Genomic DNA, 18,874 nt, shown 5'->3' on the forward strand with positions numbered 1-18,874 from the left:
CAAGTCAGACCGGGCATCATGTTGGAGTCACATCATTCTAGAAAGCAAAGTACGGTTGTCAGCTTACTGCCTGGAGGGTGCTAAGTACTGGTGATTTCTCAAAGTCGGGGAATGACACATTTTCTTGCATTCTTCCAGGACTCTAAGATGCAGCCCGTGAAGAAGGAGGAAGGTCCTAATGCTAAAAATGACCCAAGGCTCATCACATTCAGTGGTCTATCATTTCCCAGTCCTTCTCTCCCTCCTTCCAACCTTACCTGGGGAATAGTCAAAGGGGAAAAAAGAATAACATTGATGGTTTTTTCCCCTTCTTCCTTTCCTCCTTTTCTTTATTTCCTTCCTCCTTTCATGTATTTATTTATTCACACACCAATTACCTATTAGATAACAAGTACCCTGCTAGATGCTGAGGTTAAGAGAGAGGTGAGACCAGGTATGTCGGTCAAAGTCCTTGGTTCCAACGCCAGAAACTGACCCTAACTAAACGTATTCGTAAAAGGGCCATGACATAAGGAGAGTGGTCACTTCTCAGAGTTGGTGGGAAGCTGGAGAACTGGGCTCGGGCAAGAGGTAGGAACAAAGGGAGCCGGTCCACCGAGAGCACAGCCCCAGGGCCTGCCCGAGAGCAGCCTGCTGGTGAGGACTCAGAGCTGGCACCGCTCTGCTGGTACAGCCACCCTGATGGCCGGAGCAGGAATAAGCTCTGGAGGAACTTGCCTCTTGGTTTTCCTCCCTCCAGTTTCTAAGTCCTGGGTGGAAGCTTCTGAGGGTGAGGCCAGATCACATGCTTATGACCACAGAGGAGGGATTTTCCCAAAATAAGAAGGGGAATTCAGATTCTGGGATTCCTTCCTCCCCATACACACAGGTAAATATCAGTACCTCAGGTCTTTGTGATTACATGACTCATTGTTTAGCTGCAGAAGCAGAAAAGTAAACAGATGACTATGATACCATAAGAAGGACAGGTGGCTCACTCCTCACTCCAGGTGGGGAAAGAGAAGACTGAGCAGGCAAGAGGCCTAAGAGGATAGAATCTGGAGATTCACTGGAAGTGGGAGGTGGTGGCAAGCAAAGGAGACAGAGGGGACACCCAGATTCCAGAATTGAGCTAGGAAATGGATAGTGCAAAGCGAGGGACACAACAGGAGGCCTGGGTTTGGCGGCTGAGAAGAATAAGGGTTTGGTTTTATATACGCTTAGTCCAAGAGAGGCTAAGTGGAGATGTTTCAAGGTGGCTGAATGCACATTCATTAATTGATGCAATAGATATTTATTCATCACCAAATATATTCCAGGAGCTGGAGACACATCAGAGAAAAGAGACATCCATCCTCATCCTCATGAAGCTTATGTTCTAGGGGAGCTCAGGTTAGGAGCACAGGAGAGCAGCTGGAGATGGACATCTAGATTTGGGGTTCATCCACAGGGTGGTGAGAATTGAAGGCTTGGATCTGGGTGGGACAACCTGGAAGCATGTAGGAGGAAAGGGAAGAGCAGAGGGCCTTTGAGGGAACCTGGGGCACACAGGACTCAAGGAAGAAGAAAAGCCAGCAAAGGAGGCTGAGAATGAGTCGCCATCTCCCGCCTGTGCCCTCTCTAGTTCTGCAAGCTGTGGCTGGGATCTGCTGGGTGTGTGGTTGAAGGACAGGCATGCAAAGGTCCAAGGGCACCCAGGAACAGCTGGCGTGGAGCAGGCTCTTCCAAGTCGCTGTGATCTTCAAATGGATTTGAATATCAAGATGTTCTCTGCTCTACCTCCTTCTCAGATCTTTACCAAATTGTGTCTTGCTGCTCTGCAGTTCTGCAACAAGACCTCATCAGTCACCGGTGAAAAACAAACTTGCTTCTTGCCTCTGGGATAATGGTGCTGTCAAGTGACAAGTGAACGGGGAGCTCCCAACATAGGACGGCAAAACCTGTGGAATGTGAGGCTGTCTTCATAACCTCCTATTTTTGATTTCCTCTTGGCTATGTTCACATCAATTTATCTCACCCCACACCCCACAGTACTTGGTGTACCAGTTCTGGAACTACTGGTATTTATTGCTGTGCCGAGGAGGCCCATTGCACAAGTCCTCCTAAAAGAGGCCATTGTCTCGATCACTTTAACATCTCTGCCCGGGGGAGCTTCAGGCTGAGAGATGGACCTAACCTTCCCTTCTGCCATCAGTCTTCCAGCAACTTAGAACTGGAAAGGAGTTTGGGGCTTGTATTTGTCAGGGTTCTCTAGAGAAACAGAAGCAACAGAATGTGTGGGGGTACACACACACACACACACACACACACACACACACTTTAAGAAATTGGCTCACATGATTGTAGCGGCTTGGGGAGTCTAAAATCTGCCGTAGAGTGGGCCGGCAGGATGGAGGCTCAGGGAAGAATTGCAGTCCGAGTCCAACCAAAGGCTGTCTGCTGGCAGGACGCCTTCTTGTGTAGGGAGGCCAGCCTGTTCTATTCAGGCCTTCCACTGATTGGGTGAGGCCTGCCTGCATGATGGAGGGTCATCTGTTTTCCTCAAGGCCCACAGATTTTAATGTAAATCTCATCCACAAAACACCTTCACAGAAACATACAGAATATTGTTTAACTACTTTTCTGGCATTGCGTCCCAGCCAAGTGGACACATAAAGTGAATCATCACAGGGGCCATGGAATCCAGCCCTTTCACTTGACAGGTGGGGAAATGGGGGTCTGGGGGGCTCAGTGATCCACTGGGAGACAGGCAGCAATTCAGTGTGGCGGGGGTGGGGGCTGGTGGAGACAAAGGTCTCCTGGTTGCAGTCCTTCGCTCTGTGCACCGGCACTACCACTCAAGAGGGTGGCTCCCCATGGACAGAAAGCACCATGTAGACATGGTCTCAGCACATGGTCATTTGGATGTATGGGGCTGGCTTGTTTGCAGAGCTGCAGGGTGTATTTTAGAGGAACGCTCTGTTGGCAAGCTTGGTGTGTGTCTTCCAGGATCCTCTAGCTTAGTAACTCAGTTAGAATTCCAGGAAAGTGAGCAGCTAAAACCTGAGGATGTTTTCCCGGCATAATTCTTTCAATCAAGCCACAAATACTCTCTGCAGTATACATCCCACTCTCTGTCTTGTTTTTTAGGGTTTTTCTTTTCAGTACAGTTTTGAGCACCTGCCTTGTGCCTCAGTGAATACTTGTGGGGTGATAATTCATCTTGACATTCAACTCAGGTTTGGAAGACAGTGTATGATCTCTTAAACCATGGCCTTGACTCATCTTCTGAATGGTCAGGCTAAGTGTTGCCTCCTTCTCTGTGTAGCCTATTCAGGCACCTGCTCACCTACCATAACCTGCCAGGCCCCTCCTTCTCTGGGAACATGCCATGTGAGAAATAATCCTAATATCCAAGTCACAGAGGGTGGGTGGACTTGGAAATGCAGGGCCTGTTGATCCCTTTGCAGAGTAGCTGAATTTAGAAGTGACAGCAATCATGTTCTATAATGAAAATGGTCCTGATCATCATGAGAATAATAGCTGCCTTTTACTGAGAAAGTGCCAGGTACCAGCCACTGTGCTGAGCATTTCTATGCACTTGCTCCCATGTTCAGATCCCTCCTCTGTCTTCGTGTGTGATATGCTTTGGCTCTGTCCCCACCCACATCTCATCTTGAATTGTAGCTCCCATAATTCGCATGTGTTGTGGGAAGGACCCAGTGGAAGACAATTGAATCGTGGGGGCAGTTTCCCTCACACTGTTCTCATGGTAGTGAGTAAGTCTCACAAGATCTCATGGTTTTATAAGGGGAAACCCCTTTTATTTGGTTGTCATTCTCTCTTGCCTGCTGCCATGTAAGATGTGCCTTTTGCCTTCCACCACGATTGTGAGGCCTCCCCAACCACAAGGAACTGTGAGTCCAATAAACTTCTTTTTCTTTACAAATTGCCCAGTTTTGGGTACGTCTTTATCAGCAGTGTGAAAATGGACTAATACAATGGGCAATTGTGAAACCTGATTCTCAGAGTCAGGAGGAGTTTTCCCATTGAAACAGAGCAGAATGCCCAGGATACAACCAGAATGGTGTCAGCACAACATCTGAGACATACAGAGAATGGGGTTGGCCCGTAAGCCTGCATATGGTGTCACACTGGAAGACTCCCTGAGAAGCATTGTGTAAACCACGTAGGACTAAGGGCCCCTCATTTGCAGACTCTGCTGGGGTTCTTTGTACAGGAGGACTTTGTGGAAAACAATAGAGGGGCCTGACTTTACTGTGTATGCCTTGGTTAAAGCAATGTCCCTCAAAAGACCCTTTGGTACTCAGAGACATGATTCACCCCTCGAAGTCATAGAAGGATCAGTGATGGGAGCTTGGAGTGAATGGTAACAATAGATGATAGCATCAAATCAATTATTCAGCAAAACTGATACTAGTGGTTTAAGTACTCAAGCATTTATAATCTCACTTAAGAACTCTGAGGTAGGTATTTTGAGGTTGGTTTATCAGCTGTAATGTCTCATCAAGTATCCAGGGTCATTCTTCATTTCTGCCTCTCTCTACTTAGCTTTTGACTGTTGCCTTCAAACTTGCTGCTTCTTGGTCACAAGGTGGCTACCCCAGCTCCAGGCATTGCATCTGAATTCAAAGAAGAAAGAGCGTGTGTATTTGTAGGTGGGGTGGGATGAGGTGAGAGCACTTCTATGTATGACCTCATGCCTGTTCCTTTTACAGGAAACCAAAAAGTTTCCCAGAAGACTTCCAGATGACTTCTCTTTACCTTTCATTAGTCAGAACAGGATCAACTGGGGATCCCTAGGCATCAGGGAAGCTGGGAAAGTGAGCATCTTGGTGGAGAGGAAGAGGATGGTCTTAACCATATCAGATACATTTTAATTCATAGTCTGGGAGCAGGTACTTTCCTGAACAAAACTTTCCTGAACTGGGCTTCTTATGGCAAAGAAGAAGGGTATCTATGTGAGTATCTTCCATAATAATCACTAGCATCATCTCATTCAATCCTCACAGCAATCCTTGCATTGGGAATTATTCCTATCCCCTTTTCACACAGAGAAAGCTGAGGGTTAGGATGGTGAAGTGATTTATCTGAGGCCACATAGGCTCTTGGAGTGTCCTTATAGGGTGTCCTTATGTTCTTAGGCACCAGACATCATATTTCCTTGGCACTCCCCTGGGTGCCTGTGTACTTGGCAAATACTAACAGCTTTCTGGTTGAATGATGAAAAGCACAGCACATCCATTTGAGGCAAAAAATCGTGTATTAGGATTCTATCCTGGGACGATGGGATCAGCAGATCCTTATTTTACTGGGCAGAGAAGTTGCTTCCCCAGACATTATGGAAATAACCTTAGGTGAAAGATCTCTCTGGGAAGAGGTTTCTGGCTGTAAGTAGAGGAGCCAGTGAACCCTCAGGCCATTCTGTCATTGCCATCCTCTGACTTTCCCAATAGCCCTACCCAGGTGAGGAGACAACTTCCCAGTGTGATCAACAGCTCTGGAGAGTTTGCCATTCAATTTGGAGGAAACCACCATGTAGGAGAGAAGTTGACTTCCTCTAAGTCCTTCCTGAGAGCAGAACTAGAAAAAATGATCGACTTTGTCAGGAAGAAGACTGTCTCATTGGGAGAAAAGTATAGATTCTAGCAGCAGAAAGATCTGGTTTTGAATCCTGTTGTGCAAATTAAGTGAAATATACACATTAAGGTGGGTCAACTATAGAATAGAATATCAGTAAGATTGAGACTTCCTTATCCTGGAGGTTCTCAAACATTTAACTCCTTATTAGGGGTTAAATCACTCAACAGCAACAGAACCACCACCAACAAACAAAACAGCTAACATTTTTTGACTACTTACTCTAACTCACTATAATTATTTTTCGTGAATATTTATCATGTGCTTGGCACCTTGCTAAGCACTTTATGTGAATTTTCTCATTTAATCTTTATGACAATTTTAGGAGGAAGATATTGTTATCCCTACTGTGTAGATGAAAAGACTGAAGTTGAAAGAGGCTAAGAAACCTGGCCAAACTCAGCTGGGGCTAGAGATGGGCTTAGAGGTCAGATCTGTCTCTTGCCTTGTCCTACGATGATAATCAGCAGAGCATGTTGTTCCTATGAAATGCACCCTTACTTGGGTGAAGATTGCACGAGATAGTGGTTCCCAGGCTTTCCTGTGTCTTATCAGTTTTCTGATAAAACCAGGAGCCTATCAGGGCAAATTTTAAAAGCCCAGTTTTCCCAAAGACTTTCATATCTTTATAGACATTAAAATTTTTTTAAAGCAGATAAAATACCAAGTCCTGTTGGAACAAATTCCCTTGCTATATCTTTAAAACAAAAATGGCAGTAATAATTACATTGGTAGTTGAAGATGGTGTTATCAGTAGTGAATACGAAGTTTGCTACTGTCTGTACCTCTCTTCTTGACCAGCTTAGAGTCCATGCCCTTCTATGTCAGCCACACCCTTGCACTCTCTCTTTCCCTTATATTCAACTGACAAAATTCCAACTCTCCTCCTGTTCTTTATCTACATCAAGTAGCTGGACACAGATGGAGAAATACTCAATGATTTTGACTAACCTTACTTTAAATATGTACTGTTGGTGGGAGTGCAAATTAGTTCAACCATTGCGGAAAGCAGTATGGTGATTCCTCAAAGAGCTAAAAGCAAAACTACCACTTGACTCAGCAATGCCATTACTGGGTATATGCCCAGAGGAATAGAAATTATTCTATCACAAAGACACATGCTTTCAAATGTTTATTGTAGTACTATTCATGATAGCAAAGACATAAAATCAACCTAAATGCCCATCAATAACAGGTTGGATTTCAAAAAATGTGGTGCATATACACCATGGAGTATTATGCAGCCATAAAAAAGAATGGGATCATGTCTTTTCTGGGAACATGGATGGAGCTGGAGGCTATTATCCTTAGCAAACTAATGAGGAACAGAAAACCATATACCGCATATTCTCACTTATAAATGGAAACTCAATGATGAGGACTTATGAACACAAAGAAGGAAACAACAGACACTGGGGTCTACTTGAGGGTGGAGGGTGGGAGGAGGGAGAAGAGCAGAAAAGATAACTATTGGGTTATCTGGGTGATGAAATAATCTGTACAGCAAACCCCCAAGACACAAGTTTCCCTATGTAAGAAATCTTCACATGTACCCCCAAATCTAAAATAAAAGTTAAAAAAATATATTTTTTGCCTTTTTTCTGAGTTTTATCACTTATGAATGCATCCTTAAACAATATATAATTCATCCTTGAACAACACGGGAGCTGAGGCACTGACCCCCTGTGCAGTTGAAAATCCACGTATAACTTTTGACTTCCCCAAAACTTAACCACTAATAGCCTACTATTGACTGGAAGCCTTACTGATAACAAAGACAGTTGATTAACACATACTTTGTATGTCATATATATTATATTCTATATTCTTAAAGTAGGCTAGAAAAAAGAAAATGTTATTAAGAAAATCATAAGGAAGAGATAAAAATATATATGATTCATTGAATGGAAGTGGATCATCATGAAGATCTTTGTCCTCATCATCTTCATGTTGAGTAGACTGAGGAGGAAGAGGAAGAGGAAGCATTGGTCTTACTGTCTCAGGGGCGGCAGAGGAGGAAGAAAATCTGTGTACCAGTGGACCTGAGTGGTTCAAATCTCTGTTGTTCAAGGATCAACTGTAGTTTGGTTTCACCTGTTTTTGAATTTCATATGAGTTGAATAATATTATATGTGTTCTTTTGTGACTCATTTCTTTTAAAAGCTTAGCATTTTATTTTTAGTATTTATTCATGTTGTTGTCTCTGAAGATTTATTCATTTTCTTGGCTGTGTTGTATGACATTGTATTTATTGTATCACGATACTCAAATTTACATATGTGTTCTACTATTCTAGGATTGATAGACATTTGGGTTGTTTTGAGTTTGGGGTCATTTTGAACAGGGTCATTCTGAACACTCTTGGATATGTTTGGTGGTACATGTGTGCTAGGGTTCCCCTGTGGTAGACATTAGAAATAGAATCGCTGGATTGTGAGTTACGTGAATGCACAGCTTTGCCTGTAATGCAAACCATCTTCCAATCTTTCTGTCTCGAAACGGCTCCAATGTTTTAAGAGTATTTTTGAACTTGAAATGCTTTCTTCAAGGTCACCAGCTACCTCCATGTTGCCAAATCCAGTGGTCAATTCTGAGTCTTTGTCATGACCTATTGACAGCTTTCGACACAATTGATCCTTCCTGCTTCAAAACATGTCCCTCACCTGGATTCTGGAGGATTCTTTTGTCTATTTGCTGCACTGGCCTCCTCTTCCCATTGTAACATGTTGAAGAGCCCCAGCTCCATCTTCTTTCCTATCTGTACACATTATCTTGATCCTCTCTTCTGGTCCCCTGACTTTAGACACCTCCTATTTTCTGAATGACTATCAAATTTGTATCTCTAGCCTCACCTACTCCTCTAAACTCCAAACTCACAAAGCCAGTTGCCTGATGATTAGCCTTACTAGGAAGTCTAAAAGTCCCTACTTAATCCAAAATGGAACTCTTGCTACCCTCCCACTCCCCAGAACTGTTCCAGCCAGTGTTTCCTATCTTGGTAATGGCACCATCATTCAGGCTAAAAACACAAGATTCAGTCTTGCTGTCTTTCTTTGTCTTATACCTGCTCCCCGCTTCACCTTCTGCCATAACTGTAAGTTTCCTGAAGCCCTCCTAGAAGCAGATGCTATGTTTCCTGTGCAGCTTGCAGAACCATGAGCCAATTAAACCTCTTTTCTTTATAAATTACCCAGTCTCAGGTATTTCTTTACAGCAATGCAAGAACTGCATAATGCACTCAATTAAAAATCTCTAAAAAAATAAGAATACTTATTAACTCACATAACAAGAGTTCTAAAAAGGGCCATTTCTTTGTTGGTTAGTTCTACGGCTTCATGATTCAACATGCACCCAGGTTTTTGGTATCTTTTGACTTCACCACCGTTTGTGTGTGTCGCTCAGTCTAACTGACATTGAATTTCAGAAAACACATCCATACACACCGTGGTCCCAGGCAGAAACACAGGCTGTCCCTTCCTTGTGTTTCTTTGTAAGAGCTAAGAGATCTTTTCTCTAAGCCACTTCGTGTCTCCCACAGACTTCCGCTTATAGCTCATTGGCTGGAATGGTGGCGTGTGCCCATGGCTAAACCAAAGCTGGCAAGGGGAACGGGTCCTTTATGACCTGCTTGGACCAACCCTGACTCACCTTCCAGAGCTGGGGTTTGCCCCTGCCTCCCCTGCAGCACCTGGGGGAGAGTACTTGGGAATCAGGGTACTATTGCAAGGGAAGGGAGGCATGGCTGCTGTGTAGACAGGTCCTCTTGAGAAGATTCAATAGGACGTTCCGAAGACTGCCGTTTTCTGACAGCGATTTTTGTAGCACTTGCAAAGCTTCGGCAGGGGGCTGTTTTGACTGTTTTGAGGTAGAGTTAGCAAACCTTTTGCCTCTCTCAAATCACACCGTTGGTTGCAGTGGGGTGGCCTCCTCCACCTTTTTACTTGGCTAATTCTGGGAGACCTAGAGTAAGCAAATGGCCTTGTTTATTTCTAAAGAACTGGCTTTAATGGTCCATGCTCACAGGTGTTTTATCTCCTTTTATTGTCTGTGGATGGTGGTGGTCTGATTAAAATGCTCTTCCTAGTGACTCATCCTTGATGCGGGGGCCGGGGGGGAAGGTATGTCTACTGCAGAGAAGGTCAAAACCAGCCAAGTAAAATGTGTTTGTTCTTTTCCAAACTCACAAAGGAAAATGAAGAGCTAAGAATAGTTATTTTTGGAGATTCAGTCTCTGAATCCTAGTTTAGACGAGAAAGGTTTTTTTTTTTTCTTTTTCTTTTTTTTTTAATGAAGGGATGGATCAGTCCCAGGTGTTTTCCACATATCTGAAGCTTGCTGAATAATTTCTCTGCCACTGACAGCCACCTTGTCATTTCAACTCTCATCCCTATCCTCCATAGATTGAGAACTGATCTCTAATAGTGGTGCCTTTTTATTGCTCTCTAATGGTGGCAATTGTTTTACAATTCATCCCTGTAAACGCCGAATCACCTGCACTCTGGGACCACTTCCCGCAGAGGCAGGAAGTTTAAAGGCATCTAGGGATCAAGTTCTGCCTTAGCCCTTGGACTTCGTCCACGTTGTTTGTCTGCCTGGATTGCCTTTCCCATTCTGTTCAGGGCACTCTCTCACTCCTTCGAAGCCAGGGTTATTTTATTTTTATTTTTATTTTTTTTATAATTTCAACGTTTACTTTAGATTCAGGAGTCCATGTGCAGGTTTGTGACATGGCTATGTTGCGTGACGCTGAGGTTTGGAGTATGAATGATCCCATCACCCAGGTACTAAGCATAGTACCCAACAGGAGCTTTTGAACCCTTGTCTCTTACACTCCCTCCCAGCTCTAGCAGTCCTTATCGTCTATCATTCCCATCTTTATGTTTATGAGTACCCAAGATTTAGCTCCCACTTATAAGTGAGAACATACAGTATTTGGTTTTCTTTCCTTTTCTGAATGCCCACATCAAAAAGCTAGAAAGATCTCAAATCGACACCCTGATGTCACAACTAAAAGAACTAGAGAACCAAGAATAAACAAACCTCAAAGCTAGCAGAAGACAAGAAATAACCAAGATCAGAGCAGAACTGAAGGACATAGAGACACAAAAACCCTTCAAAAAATCAATGAATCCAAGAGCTATTTTTTTGAAAAAATGAATAAATAGATGGTTAGCTAGACTAATAAAGAAGAAAGAAGAGAGAAGAATGAAATAGACTCCATAAAAAATGATAAAGGAGATATCACCACTGACCCCACAGATATACAAACAACCATCAGAGAATACTGTAAACATCTCTATGCAAGTAAACTAGAAAATCTAGAAGAAATAGATAAATTCCTGGACGCATACACCTTCCCAACACTGAACAAGTTCTTTTTTTTTTTTTAAATTTTGATTCAGGGTCTCACTCTGACACCCAGGCTGGATTGTGGTGGCACAATCACAGTTCACTGCAGTCTCGAACTCCTAAGCTCAAGCAATCTTCCCATCTCAGCCTCCCAAGTACCTGGAACTATAGCCCGTGACACCACACTCGGCCAATTTTTGTATTTTTTGTAGAGACTGGATGTCACCATATTGCCTGGGCTGGGTTTGAACTCCCAGGCTCAAGTGATCCACCCCTCTTGGCCTACCAAAGTGCTGAGATTACAGGTGTAAGCCACCGTGCCCGGCCTGTCAAGTGTTTGGTTTTCTGTTCCTATGTTAATTCACTTAGGATAATGGCCTCCAGCTGCATCCATATTGCTGCAAAGTACATGATTTTGCCCTTTCTTATGGGTGCATAGTATTCCATAGTGCACAGGTACCACATTTTGTTCATCTAGTTGATGGGCACCTAGGTAGATTCCCTGTCTTTGCTATTGTGAATAGTGCTGCTATGAACATACAAGTACATGTGTCTTTTTGGTATAACAATTTCTTTTCCTTCGGCTGTATTCCCAGGAATGGGATTGTTGGGCAGGGTCAGTTTAACTGTGTTTGCATTTTGCATGCTCTACCAAGGCACCTGTCCAGGGCAGAGTGTGGAGCCTGAAACCCAGCCTGTGTTCCTCTCAGCAAGTATTGACTAGGTGTCTGGCCCTGAGTAGGTGTATTTTTCCTCTGTCTCCCTAAAGCAGAAGGCTTTTCTAAATTTGTCCAAAGTCATCTTCTAGACTAACTGAGGTCCTGTAGGCCCACCTCTAACATTGTCTGCTCCACAGAGCCTTTCTGAGAAGAGGTGGGCCTTCGCTTCCATGCCTCTGTGCACTTGCTCTTTCCTCAGTGGGAGCCCTTGCAGAGCGGCAGACCTGCCCTGTGCCCCTGGGTCTGCCTTGCTCAGCCCAGCCCGCCAGCTCCTGAACTTCGGTGTCTGTTCAGTGTCTGAAAACAATTGGCCACAGATCGCTAACTGCTGGCACTGGGACTCAAGTGCTGACTCCTCGAACTTCTGTCTTGTCATTCCCACCTCTACTTCATTGTAAGTCCTCACCTCTGCTTCATTGTGAGTCCTCACCTCCTCCCCAGCTCTGTGGTTTGCTCCAGTTCCATGGAGACTCCACCTGTTTTGAAACTGAAAAACACCCGAGGACCTGAGTTCATTCAGACCAGCTCTCTGGCCTAAGGCGCAGACATGTAAGATGGGCACAAACTGGGGAATCATAGCACAGGTAAATGATACACGAAGCCTTCCCTGACTTCCTGCTCCCATTCCCCAGTCTGGATCAGATGTTTTTCTGGGATCCACAGTACTGGGTGCTTGTCCTATTATAGTATCATAATGAACCACTGGCCTTTTTGTCCAGAGGGGTCACTTGAGTCATCCTTTCACTTATGTGAATGAAAGGCGAGTGGACACCAGTGATCCGGAGATCAGAGTGCCACAGGAAACTTTAGCAACAACTCTCTTTATCCTCGGCACACAAAGCTCTAGGAGAAGTGGTGGGCATAGGGGCAGGGCCTTGTTGGCAGGGCCCAGTCCTCACCCTACTTGAATAATGAGCAGGGTCCTTAGGGAGGGAAGGGTGCATCCCCCAGCTTCTGCAATCTTAAGAGTGGAAGATAGGAAGCTCTTTCAGGGTGGACCAGGATGGTTCTGACTGAAGCTCATGGCTGGAAACAGGCAACAGGTCACATGAGATAAAATTGTTTCAAGGAAATGGGAGCTAGGCCGGACCTTGGGCTCCACACAAGGGTCTAAGAGTTAGAGGAGGAGGCTAGACCAGCTCTAAATGTGGTTGATGCTGGAAGTTTCTCCAGAACAAGGAACCTGGGCCCAGAGCTTAGGCTTTGGAGAACCATGACTTAGTGGAGGAGTGGAAACCAGAAAGGGACACCCACTCAGATGGCAGCTCTGCAGGGTGGGTGGGATCGGGACCTGTGGGCGCTGGCTGCAGCAGCAGACGAGCACCATCTTTTTGGCTCTGCAGACCTTGTAGTCCACAGCAACATCAGAAGTGGGAGTGTTGGGGGATGACTCTGCTCTTCTCTGCTCCTGTATGGCAAGGCCCTGCTCCCACTCCCACCCCACTGGACTAAAGCCATCAGGGTTATGTCTCAAGGGAAGCATGGAAGCCCTAAAGACAAGTATACCAGCCCTTCTGCCAATACTGGTATGAGTTATTAATTGAAAAAATAAAATCAAATGAGTGCATTTGACCCTAAGTCAGTGAACAAGTTATACTGAATATAAATGTACATTGTAATTATCTGCTTCTGTCTCTTTTTCTTCCACTAGATTGAGGGATTTGGAGGCAGGAGTCATGCCATTCACATCTCTAAGTCTCTAGCACCCAATGTAGTGCCTGCCCCTTAATAGGCCCTCAATAAATGTTCATAGGCCTAAGAAAAATTAATAAGTAGGTAGTTTGATTTTTTTTCAGATTCAAAGTCAGTGTATTTTAAGGCTGGGGATGATAATGATGGAACATACCAGCTGTGTCCAGGGTGCATGTGTGGCGAATACAGAGATGAACCAGCTCTAGTCTTGTTCTGGAGGAACTTACAGTCCACGGAGCAGAAAGACACACCTCTCTACTGAGGTGTGATAAGACATATAATAACGATTCAAATTAAGAATCATGGAGGAGCAGGAGTTGTTCTTTCCAACACAGGACTTACAGAAGGCTTCAGGGTTTTTTTGAGCAGGTCTTTAAAGGATGAAACTAATTTTAGCATTTGGTGAGGAAGGACATTTCAGGCTGAAGAAATAGATAAAGGCATGAAGACATTATTCAGAGTATCTAGGAAGAATGAAAAAGCAGGTGGCAGAATGCTATGACTGGCTCACTAATATAACTGGCTCGCTAAGCTGGGAGAAAGACTAGAATATCTGTCAAGAAAAGAGGGTGTATCAGTCAAGATAGGCTACGTTATGCTGTGGTAACAAGCAGTCCCAATATCTTAGTGGCTTATAAGAACAAAGGTTAATTTTTCACTCAAATCACATGCCTATTGTGAGTCACCTGGAGGCTAGCCTCCATGTCTCCTCACAAACTCAGGATGTGGGTAATCACGGAGACAGAAGGAAAGTGAGCTCTGAAGAGACTCATCTCATAATCAAATGCTTCACTGGCACACATCACTTCTGGCTACACCTGGAACTGGTCACATGACTCTACCTCCCATAAAGGGGCTAGGAAGTGCTTTCTTTTTTTTTTTTTTTAATTATACTTTAAGTTCTGGGATACATGTGCAGAATGTGCAGGTTTCTTACATAGGTATACCCATGCCATGGTGGTTTGCTGCACCCATCAACCCATCATCTACATTAGATATTTCTCCTAATGCTATCCCTCCCCTAGCCCCCAACTCCCCAACAGGCACTGGTGTGTGATGTTTCCCTCCCTGTGTCCATATGTTCTCATTGTTCAACTCCCACTTATGAGTGAGAACATGCAGTGTTTGGTTTTCTGTTCCTGTGTTAGTTTGCTGAGAATGATGTCTTCTAGCTTCATCCATGTCCCTGCAAAGACATGAGCTCATCCTTTTTTATGGCTGCATAGTATTTCATGGTGTATATGTGCCACATTTTCTTTATCCAGTCTATCATTGATGGCATTTGGGCTGGTTCCAAGTCTTTGCTATTGTGAATAGTGCTGCAATAAACATATATGTGTGTGTGTCTTTATAGTAGCATGATTTATAACCCTTTGAGTATATACTCGGTAATGGGATTGCTGGGTCAAATGGTATTTCTCGTTCTAGATCCTTGAGGAATTGCCACACTGTCTTCCACAATGGTTGAACTAATTTACACTCCCACCGTGAGTGCAGAAGCATTCCTATTTCCAGGAAGTGCTTTCTTACCACACAGGTGAAGGGCCAGAGATACTTGGTGAGCAGCATTCATGGTTACTGTAAATGGCAATTGCAAGATTGAGCCCTCTTGAGAGGATAGAACCAAGGGACTGCAGTTCATTTTTTGATGGTGGGTGGTGGTGGTGGTAGGTTTGTGTGTGTGTGTGTGTGTGTGTGTGTGTGTGTGTGTGTGTAGGGAAGTAGGGTGCAATGTATGTGCCGGGAAGAAGGGCCTGCCTCCCTTCTTTTGTTTTTAAAGATGTTAGAGTTCATTATGCAACATTTTTTGTAGCAATCGCTGATGTGCCTGATTAGATATTGTCTTTTTCTCATCTGAAGCCCTACAGAAAGATAGTATCTTTTTCCTTCTTTCCTCACCTCCTCTCCCCTTTCCTTCCCTTCCCTTTCCTCCCCTCCCTCCCTCCCTTCCATCCTTCCTTCCTTCTCCTCCCTTTCCTTCCTTCCTTCCTTCCGTACCTTCCCTTCCTTCCTTCCTTCCTTCCTTCCTTCTTCCTTCCTCCTCTCTTCCTTCCTTCTTCTGTTTGTTTATTTTGGAATAATTTTCAATTTACAGCAAAGTTGCAAAGATAGTACAGAAGTTCCCATATCTCTCTCATTCAGTTTCAGTTTCCCCTAATGTTATCATTTTACATTTCTGTGGTACTCCTTTAGGTTTTAGGTATTCAATCCCTTGAGGACTACATCCTTCTTGGCCCAAAACTTCCCTGGTATTCCTCAGGGAACTATGGGTGGTGGTGGTCCTGGCTTGAAGCCTTAAGAGCTATGTTCTCTGTTGGTTGTAGACATGTCTGGGCTTGTCTAGAGGCCAATGAGGCCAGACTTCTAGGGAGTGTGAACAGGAGGGGCTGACGAGTCCCTTAGGAGAGTGAGAGAGAGTGGAGGTGGAGGTGCCTAAATAGTTGGTATGAAGGGCAGGGTTGGTGTTGGAAGGAAGGAGGTTTTGAGCCCAGCAGGGAATGTCTTTCTGGCGCACACGCCCTCTCTGGTGGTTGCAGGATGGGGCTGGAATCAAGCTCTGTGAAGGACAGAGCATAAAGGCTGGAGTGCTCTGTGAAGCACACTCAGTGGAGCATGGGCTGAGGTGTGGGTGAAGGGATGTTGTGCCTTTGAGACAGAATGAGCCAGGACACCGCGGCCTGAGGCAGGGCCAGACCACCTTGTTTCTGGATGGAGCCGGAGCTCTGGGGACATGACTGTGGCAGGAGACAGACTCCAAACAAAAGCCCAGAACGTGACTTTATTTAGCATGAGTGAGCATCTTTTTGGGGACTTCCTGGAAAACAGCTAGGTAGAGGTGGTTGTGTTAGGGGGTGTAGTGGCAAAAGGTGGGATACCTTTCCTCACCCATCATAAAGGTCACAGCCAACTCCCCTATAACAAAAGACAGGTTAACAAGAGAAAAGCATAATGAATTACTTAATCAAAGTTTTAGGTGATGTGGGAGCCTTCAGAAACGAAGACCCAGGGACCCAGGGAAATTGCCTGTTTTTATGCTTAGGTTGATGAGGAATGGACAGTCATGTGGAAGTGTGGTTGGACAGAGGGGTGTGATCTAATGGTAATGGACGGAGCAGGGAAGCCCACAAGGCCTGTCCAGATTCTTCCTTAAGCTAGGAGTCTCTGTGGAGTCTTCTTTCCTCCTGGGTATGGGGCTGGACCCCCTCTGGAATGAGGATCTTCAAGGGAGAAGGGAGTGACCTTAGCAGTTTTACAGCTTGCTTTGGGGGAAAGGGGCTCTAGTTTCTATGACCTGCCTTGGGGGAGAGGATTCTGGTTTCTAAATGACTCACTTTGCAGGAGAAAGAGGGGGCGGGAGACAAAATAACTAAAGAAGATCAGAAAGACCTTTCTGCTGAGGCCCTTCCAATCTCCTTTAGTTCAAAGTACTCAGTGTGCCAAGGCACCATATTTTGGGATATTATGTTCTGAGCCCTAACAGGAGTCACAAGTTGCATCTCAAATTCTGTGTTGGTGCTGTCCTTGGGACCCTGTTGTACCCCCATGGCAGATATGGCTGGGAAAATATGAGTGACTCTTACGTCTGGGCACGTAGTGAATATTGTTGACTCACTGCTCATCACCCTCTCATGTGAAAGAAAGTCCCCAGAGCCCAGGGCCCAAAGAGATGAGTTTGACTTTGGCCTGGGCTCCTCAAATATGCAAGTCACCCACTGAGACAGCTTGGCACCTGAGAGATATTAGCAGACAACAGTGATCTGACCCCAAGACTCTTGGGCTGAGAAGAGGGGCTTCCATACAGGAAGATGATGCTGTGTCTCATCCAAGGAATGATCTTGAGAAGTGGCGTGGTTCGGTGAGTATCACCCTCAGGAATGAAAGCAGAACTGAAGAGCTTGAAGGGGCTTCCAGAGACCATCCCAGGGAGGAGACAGTGTCAGGAGCCTAAGAACTTTGTGGCATTCTGTGTTCTCTACGTTATTGTCTATTGCTTAGTGGGGTCTGTGGGCTTGTCTTTGAGGGCAACAAAGGGTTGGGACACAAAGTCATTCTCAGAAGAAGGAAAGCCTGGAAGGCTAGCCGTGGGGCAGCAGCATGAAAGAAAGGGAGTCCCTAGGCCTGGGAGGGAAAACAGCCACTTAGGCAAAGAAGTGACCTTGGGCTTCTCTTTCTTGGTAGGAGAAGGGCTGTGTGGTCTGTAGCAAGTCAGTGAGGGTTGGAATCCCTACATCTGCTCCCAGCCTATTCATTCCAGTGATTTCTGCCATCTTGGTCAAGGACACCACTGTCTCTTGGTGTCCCAGGCTAGAAAGCCGTGTCGTTTTTGTGGTGTGTCCTTCAGTCCATAATGAACAAGCTTGTACTGAGGGTCAATGGGCTGTGCACTGTATTGAGTGTTTTATAGTTTTTTTTTTTTTTGCATTTAATCCTCATAATAATCTCATGAGATGTGTTTCATTGCTCTTATTTTACAAATGATGAAACTTATGCTAACTGAGATGTAGTAACGAACTGAAACTTAAGCTAATATGCCTGATGCCAACGGCCACATTCTTTTCATAATCTCATGCTGCTTCTTAGAGTTCTCTGTGTTTGTCATCCCTACAAGATCAACACTTCTGGCCACATGTGGTGGCTCATGCCTGTAATCCCAGCACTTTGGGAGGCTGATATGGGTGGATCATTTGAAGTCAGGAGGTTGAGACCAGCCTGGCCAACATGGTGAAACTGTGTCTCTACTAAAAATACAAAAAATAAGCTGGGTGTGGTGGTACATGCCTGTAATCCCAGTTACTCAGGAGGCTGAGGCAGGAGAATTGCTTGAACCTGGGAGGCAGAGGTTGCAGTGAGACGAGATTGCACCACTACACTCCAGCCTGGGTGACAGAGTGAGACTCGGTTTCAAAAAAAAAAAAAAAAATCAGTGTTTATTTAGGAATGGCACCACCACTGCCTGCCTCAGAATCACCTGGCCCATTTGTTAAAAAGGGTCAAGGATCGAGTCCAGATCCATGGAAACAGAGTCTCTGGGAGTGGAACCCACACCCTGCCTTTGTGGCAAGCCCTACAGGCGATTCATTCATGCATAAGACCTTCTGTGTGACCGATGGGCATCCCTAAGAATCTGGATACTTGGCCTGATTTCTAGAATTGAACTCAGTAGTCTTCCCACCTGCTCCGTATCTTGTTGTAAGGGAAGAATGAAACAGATGAGTCATGGATTGACACTTCATGGGTGGCTTCTTGAAAGTGAGAATAGTCAGAATTGAGCTGCAGGGTCACTCGGACAGGACACTGGAATATTGGAGCAAACCACAGAGCAGTGGGCCGTGTACCATCTGGAGGCTGTTTTTGTGAACCATTGTCACTGTTTAGAAAAGATGTTACACATGATTGAGTTGGACTTTGGGGGTCATTTCTGTGGACTTCGGTCCACAGATGTGACTATTGAAAATTGCTGCCGTGTATTGAATGTTTATTATCTGTCAGACGCT

At 44.9% G+C, this 18,874-nt stretch overlaps 1 long non-coding RNA gene across 1 annotated transcript; it reads right to left on the reverse strand.

The window, feature by feature from the left end:
* Positions 1 to 4,396: 4,396 nt before the first annotated feature.
* LOC108587355 lies at positions 4,397 to 17,378 on the reverse strand. Its single transcript, XR_001905844.3, has 2 exons — positions 17,143 to 17,378; positions 4,397 to 4,601 (listed from the first exon to the last, which is right to left on the reverse strand). It is a non-coding gene; the product is annotated as an uncharacterized LOC108587355 (long non-coding RNA).
* Positions 17,379 to 18,874: the final 1,496 nt, after the last annotated feature.

The sequence above is a fragment of the Papio anubis genome, chromosome 8, assembly GCF_008728515.1.
Source record: "Papio anubis isolate 15944 chromosome 8, Panubis1.0, whole genome shotgun sequence".
In the NCBI taxonomy this organism is placed as follows: domain Eukaryota; kingdom Metazoa; phylum Chordata; class Mammalia; order Primates; family Cercopithecidae; genus Papio; species Papio anubis.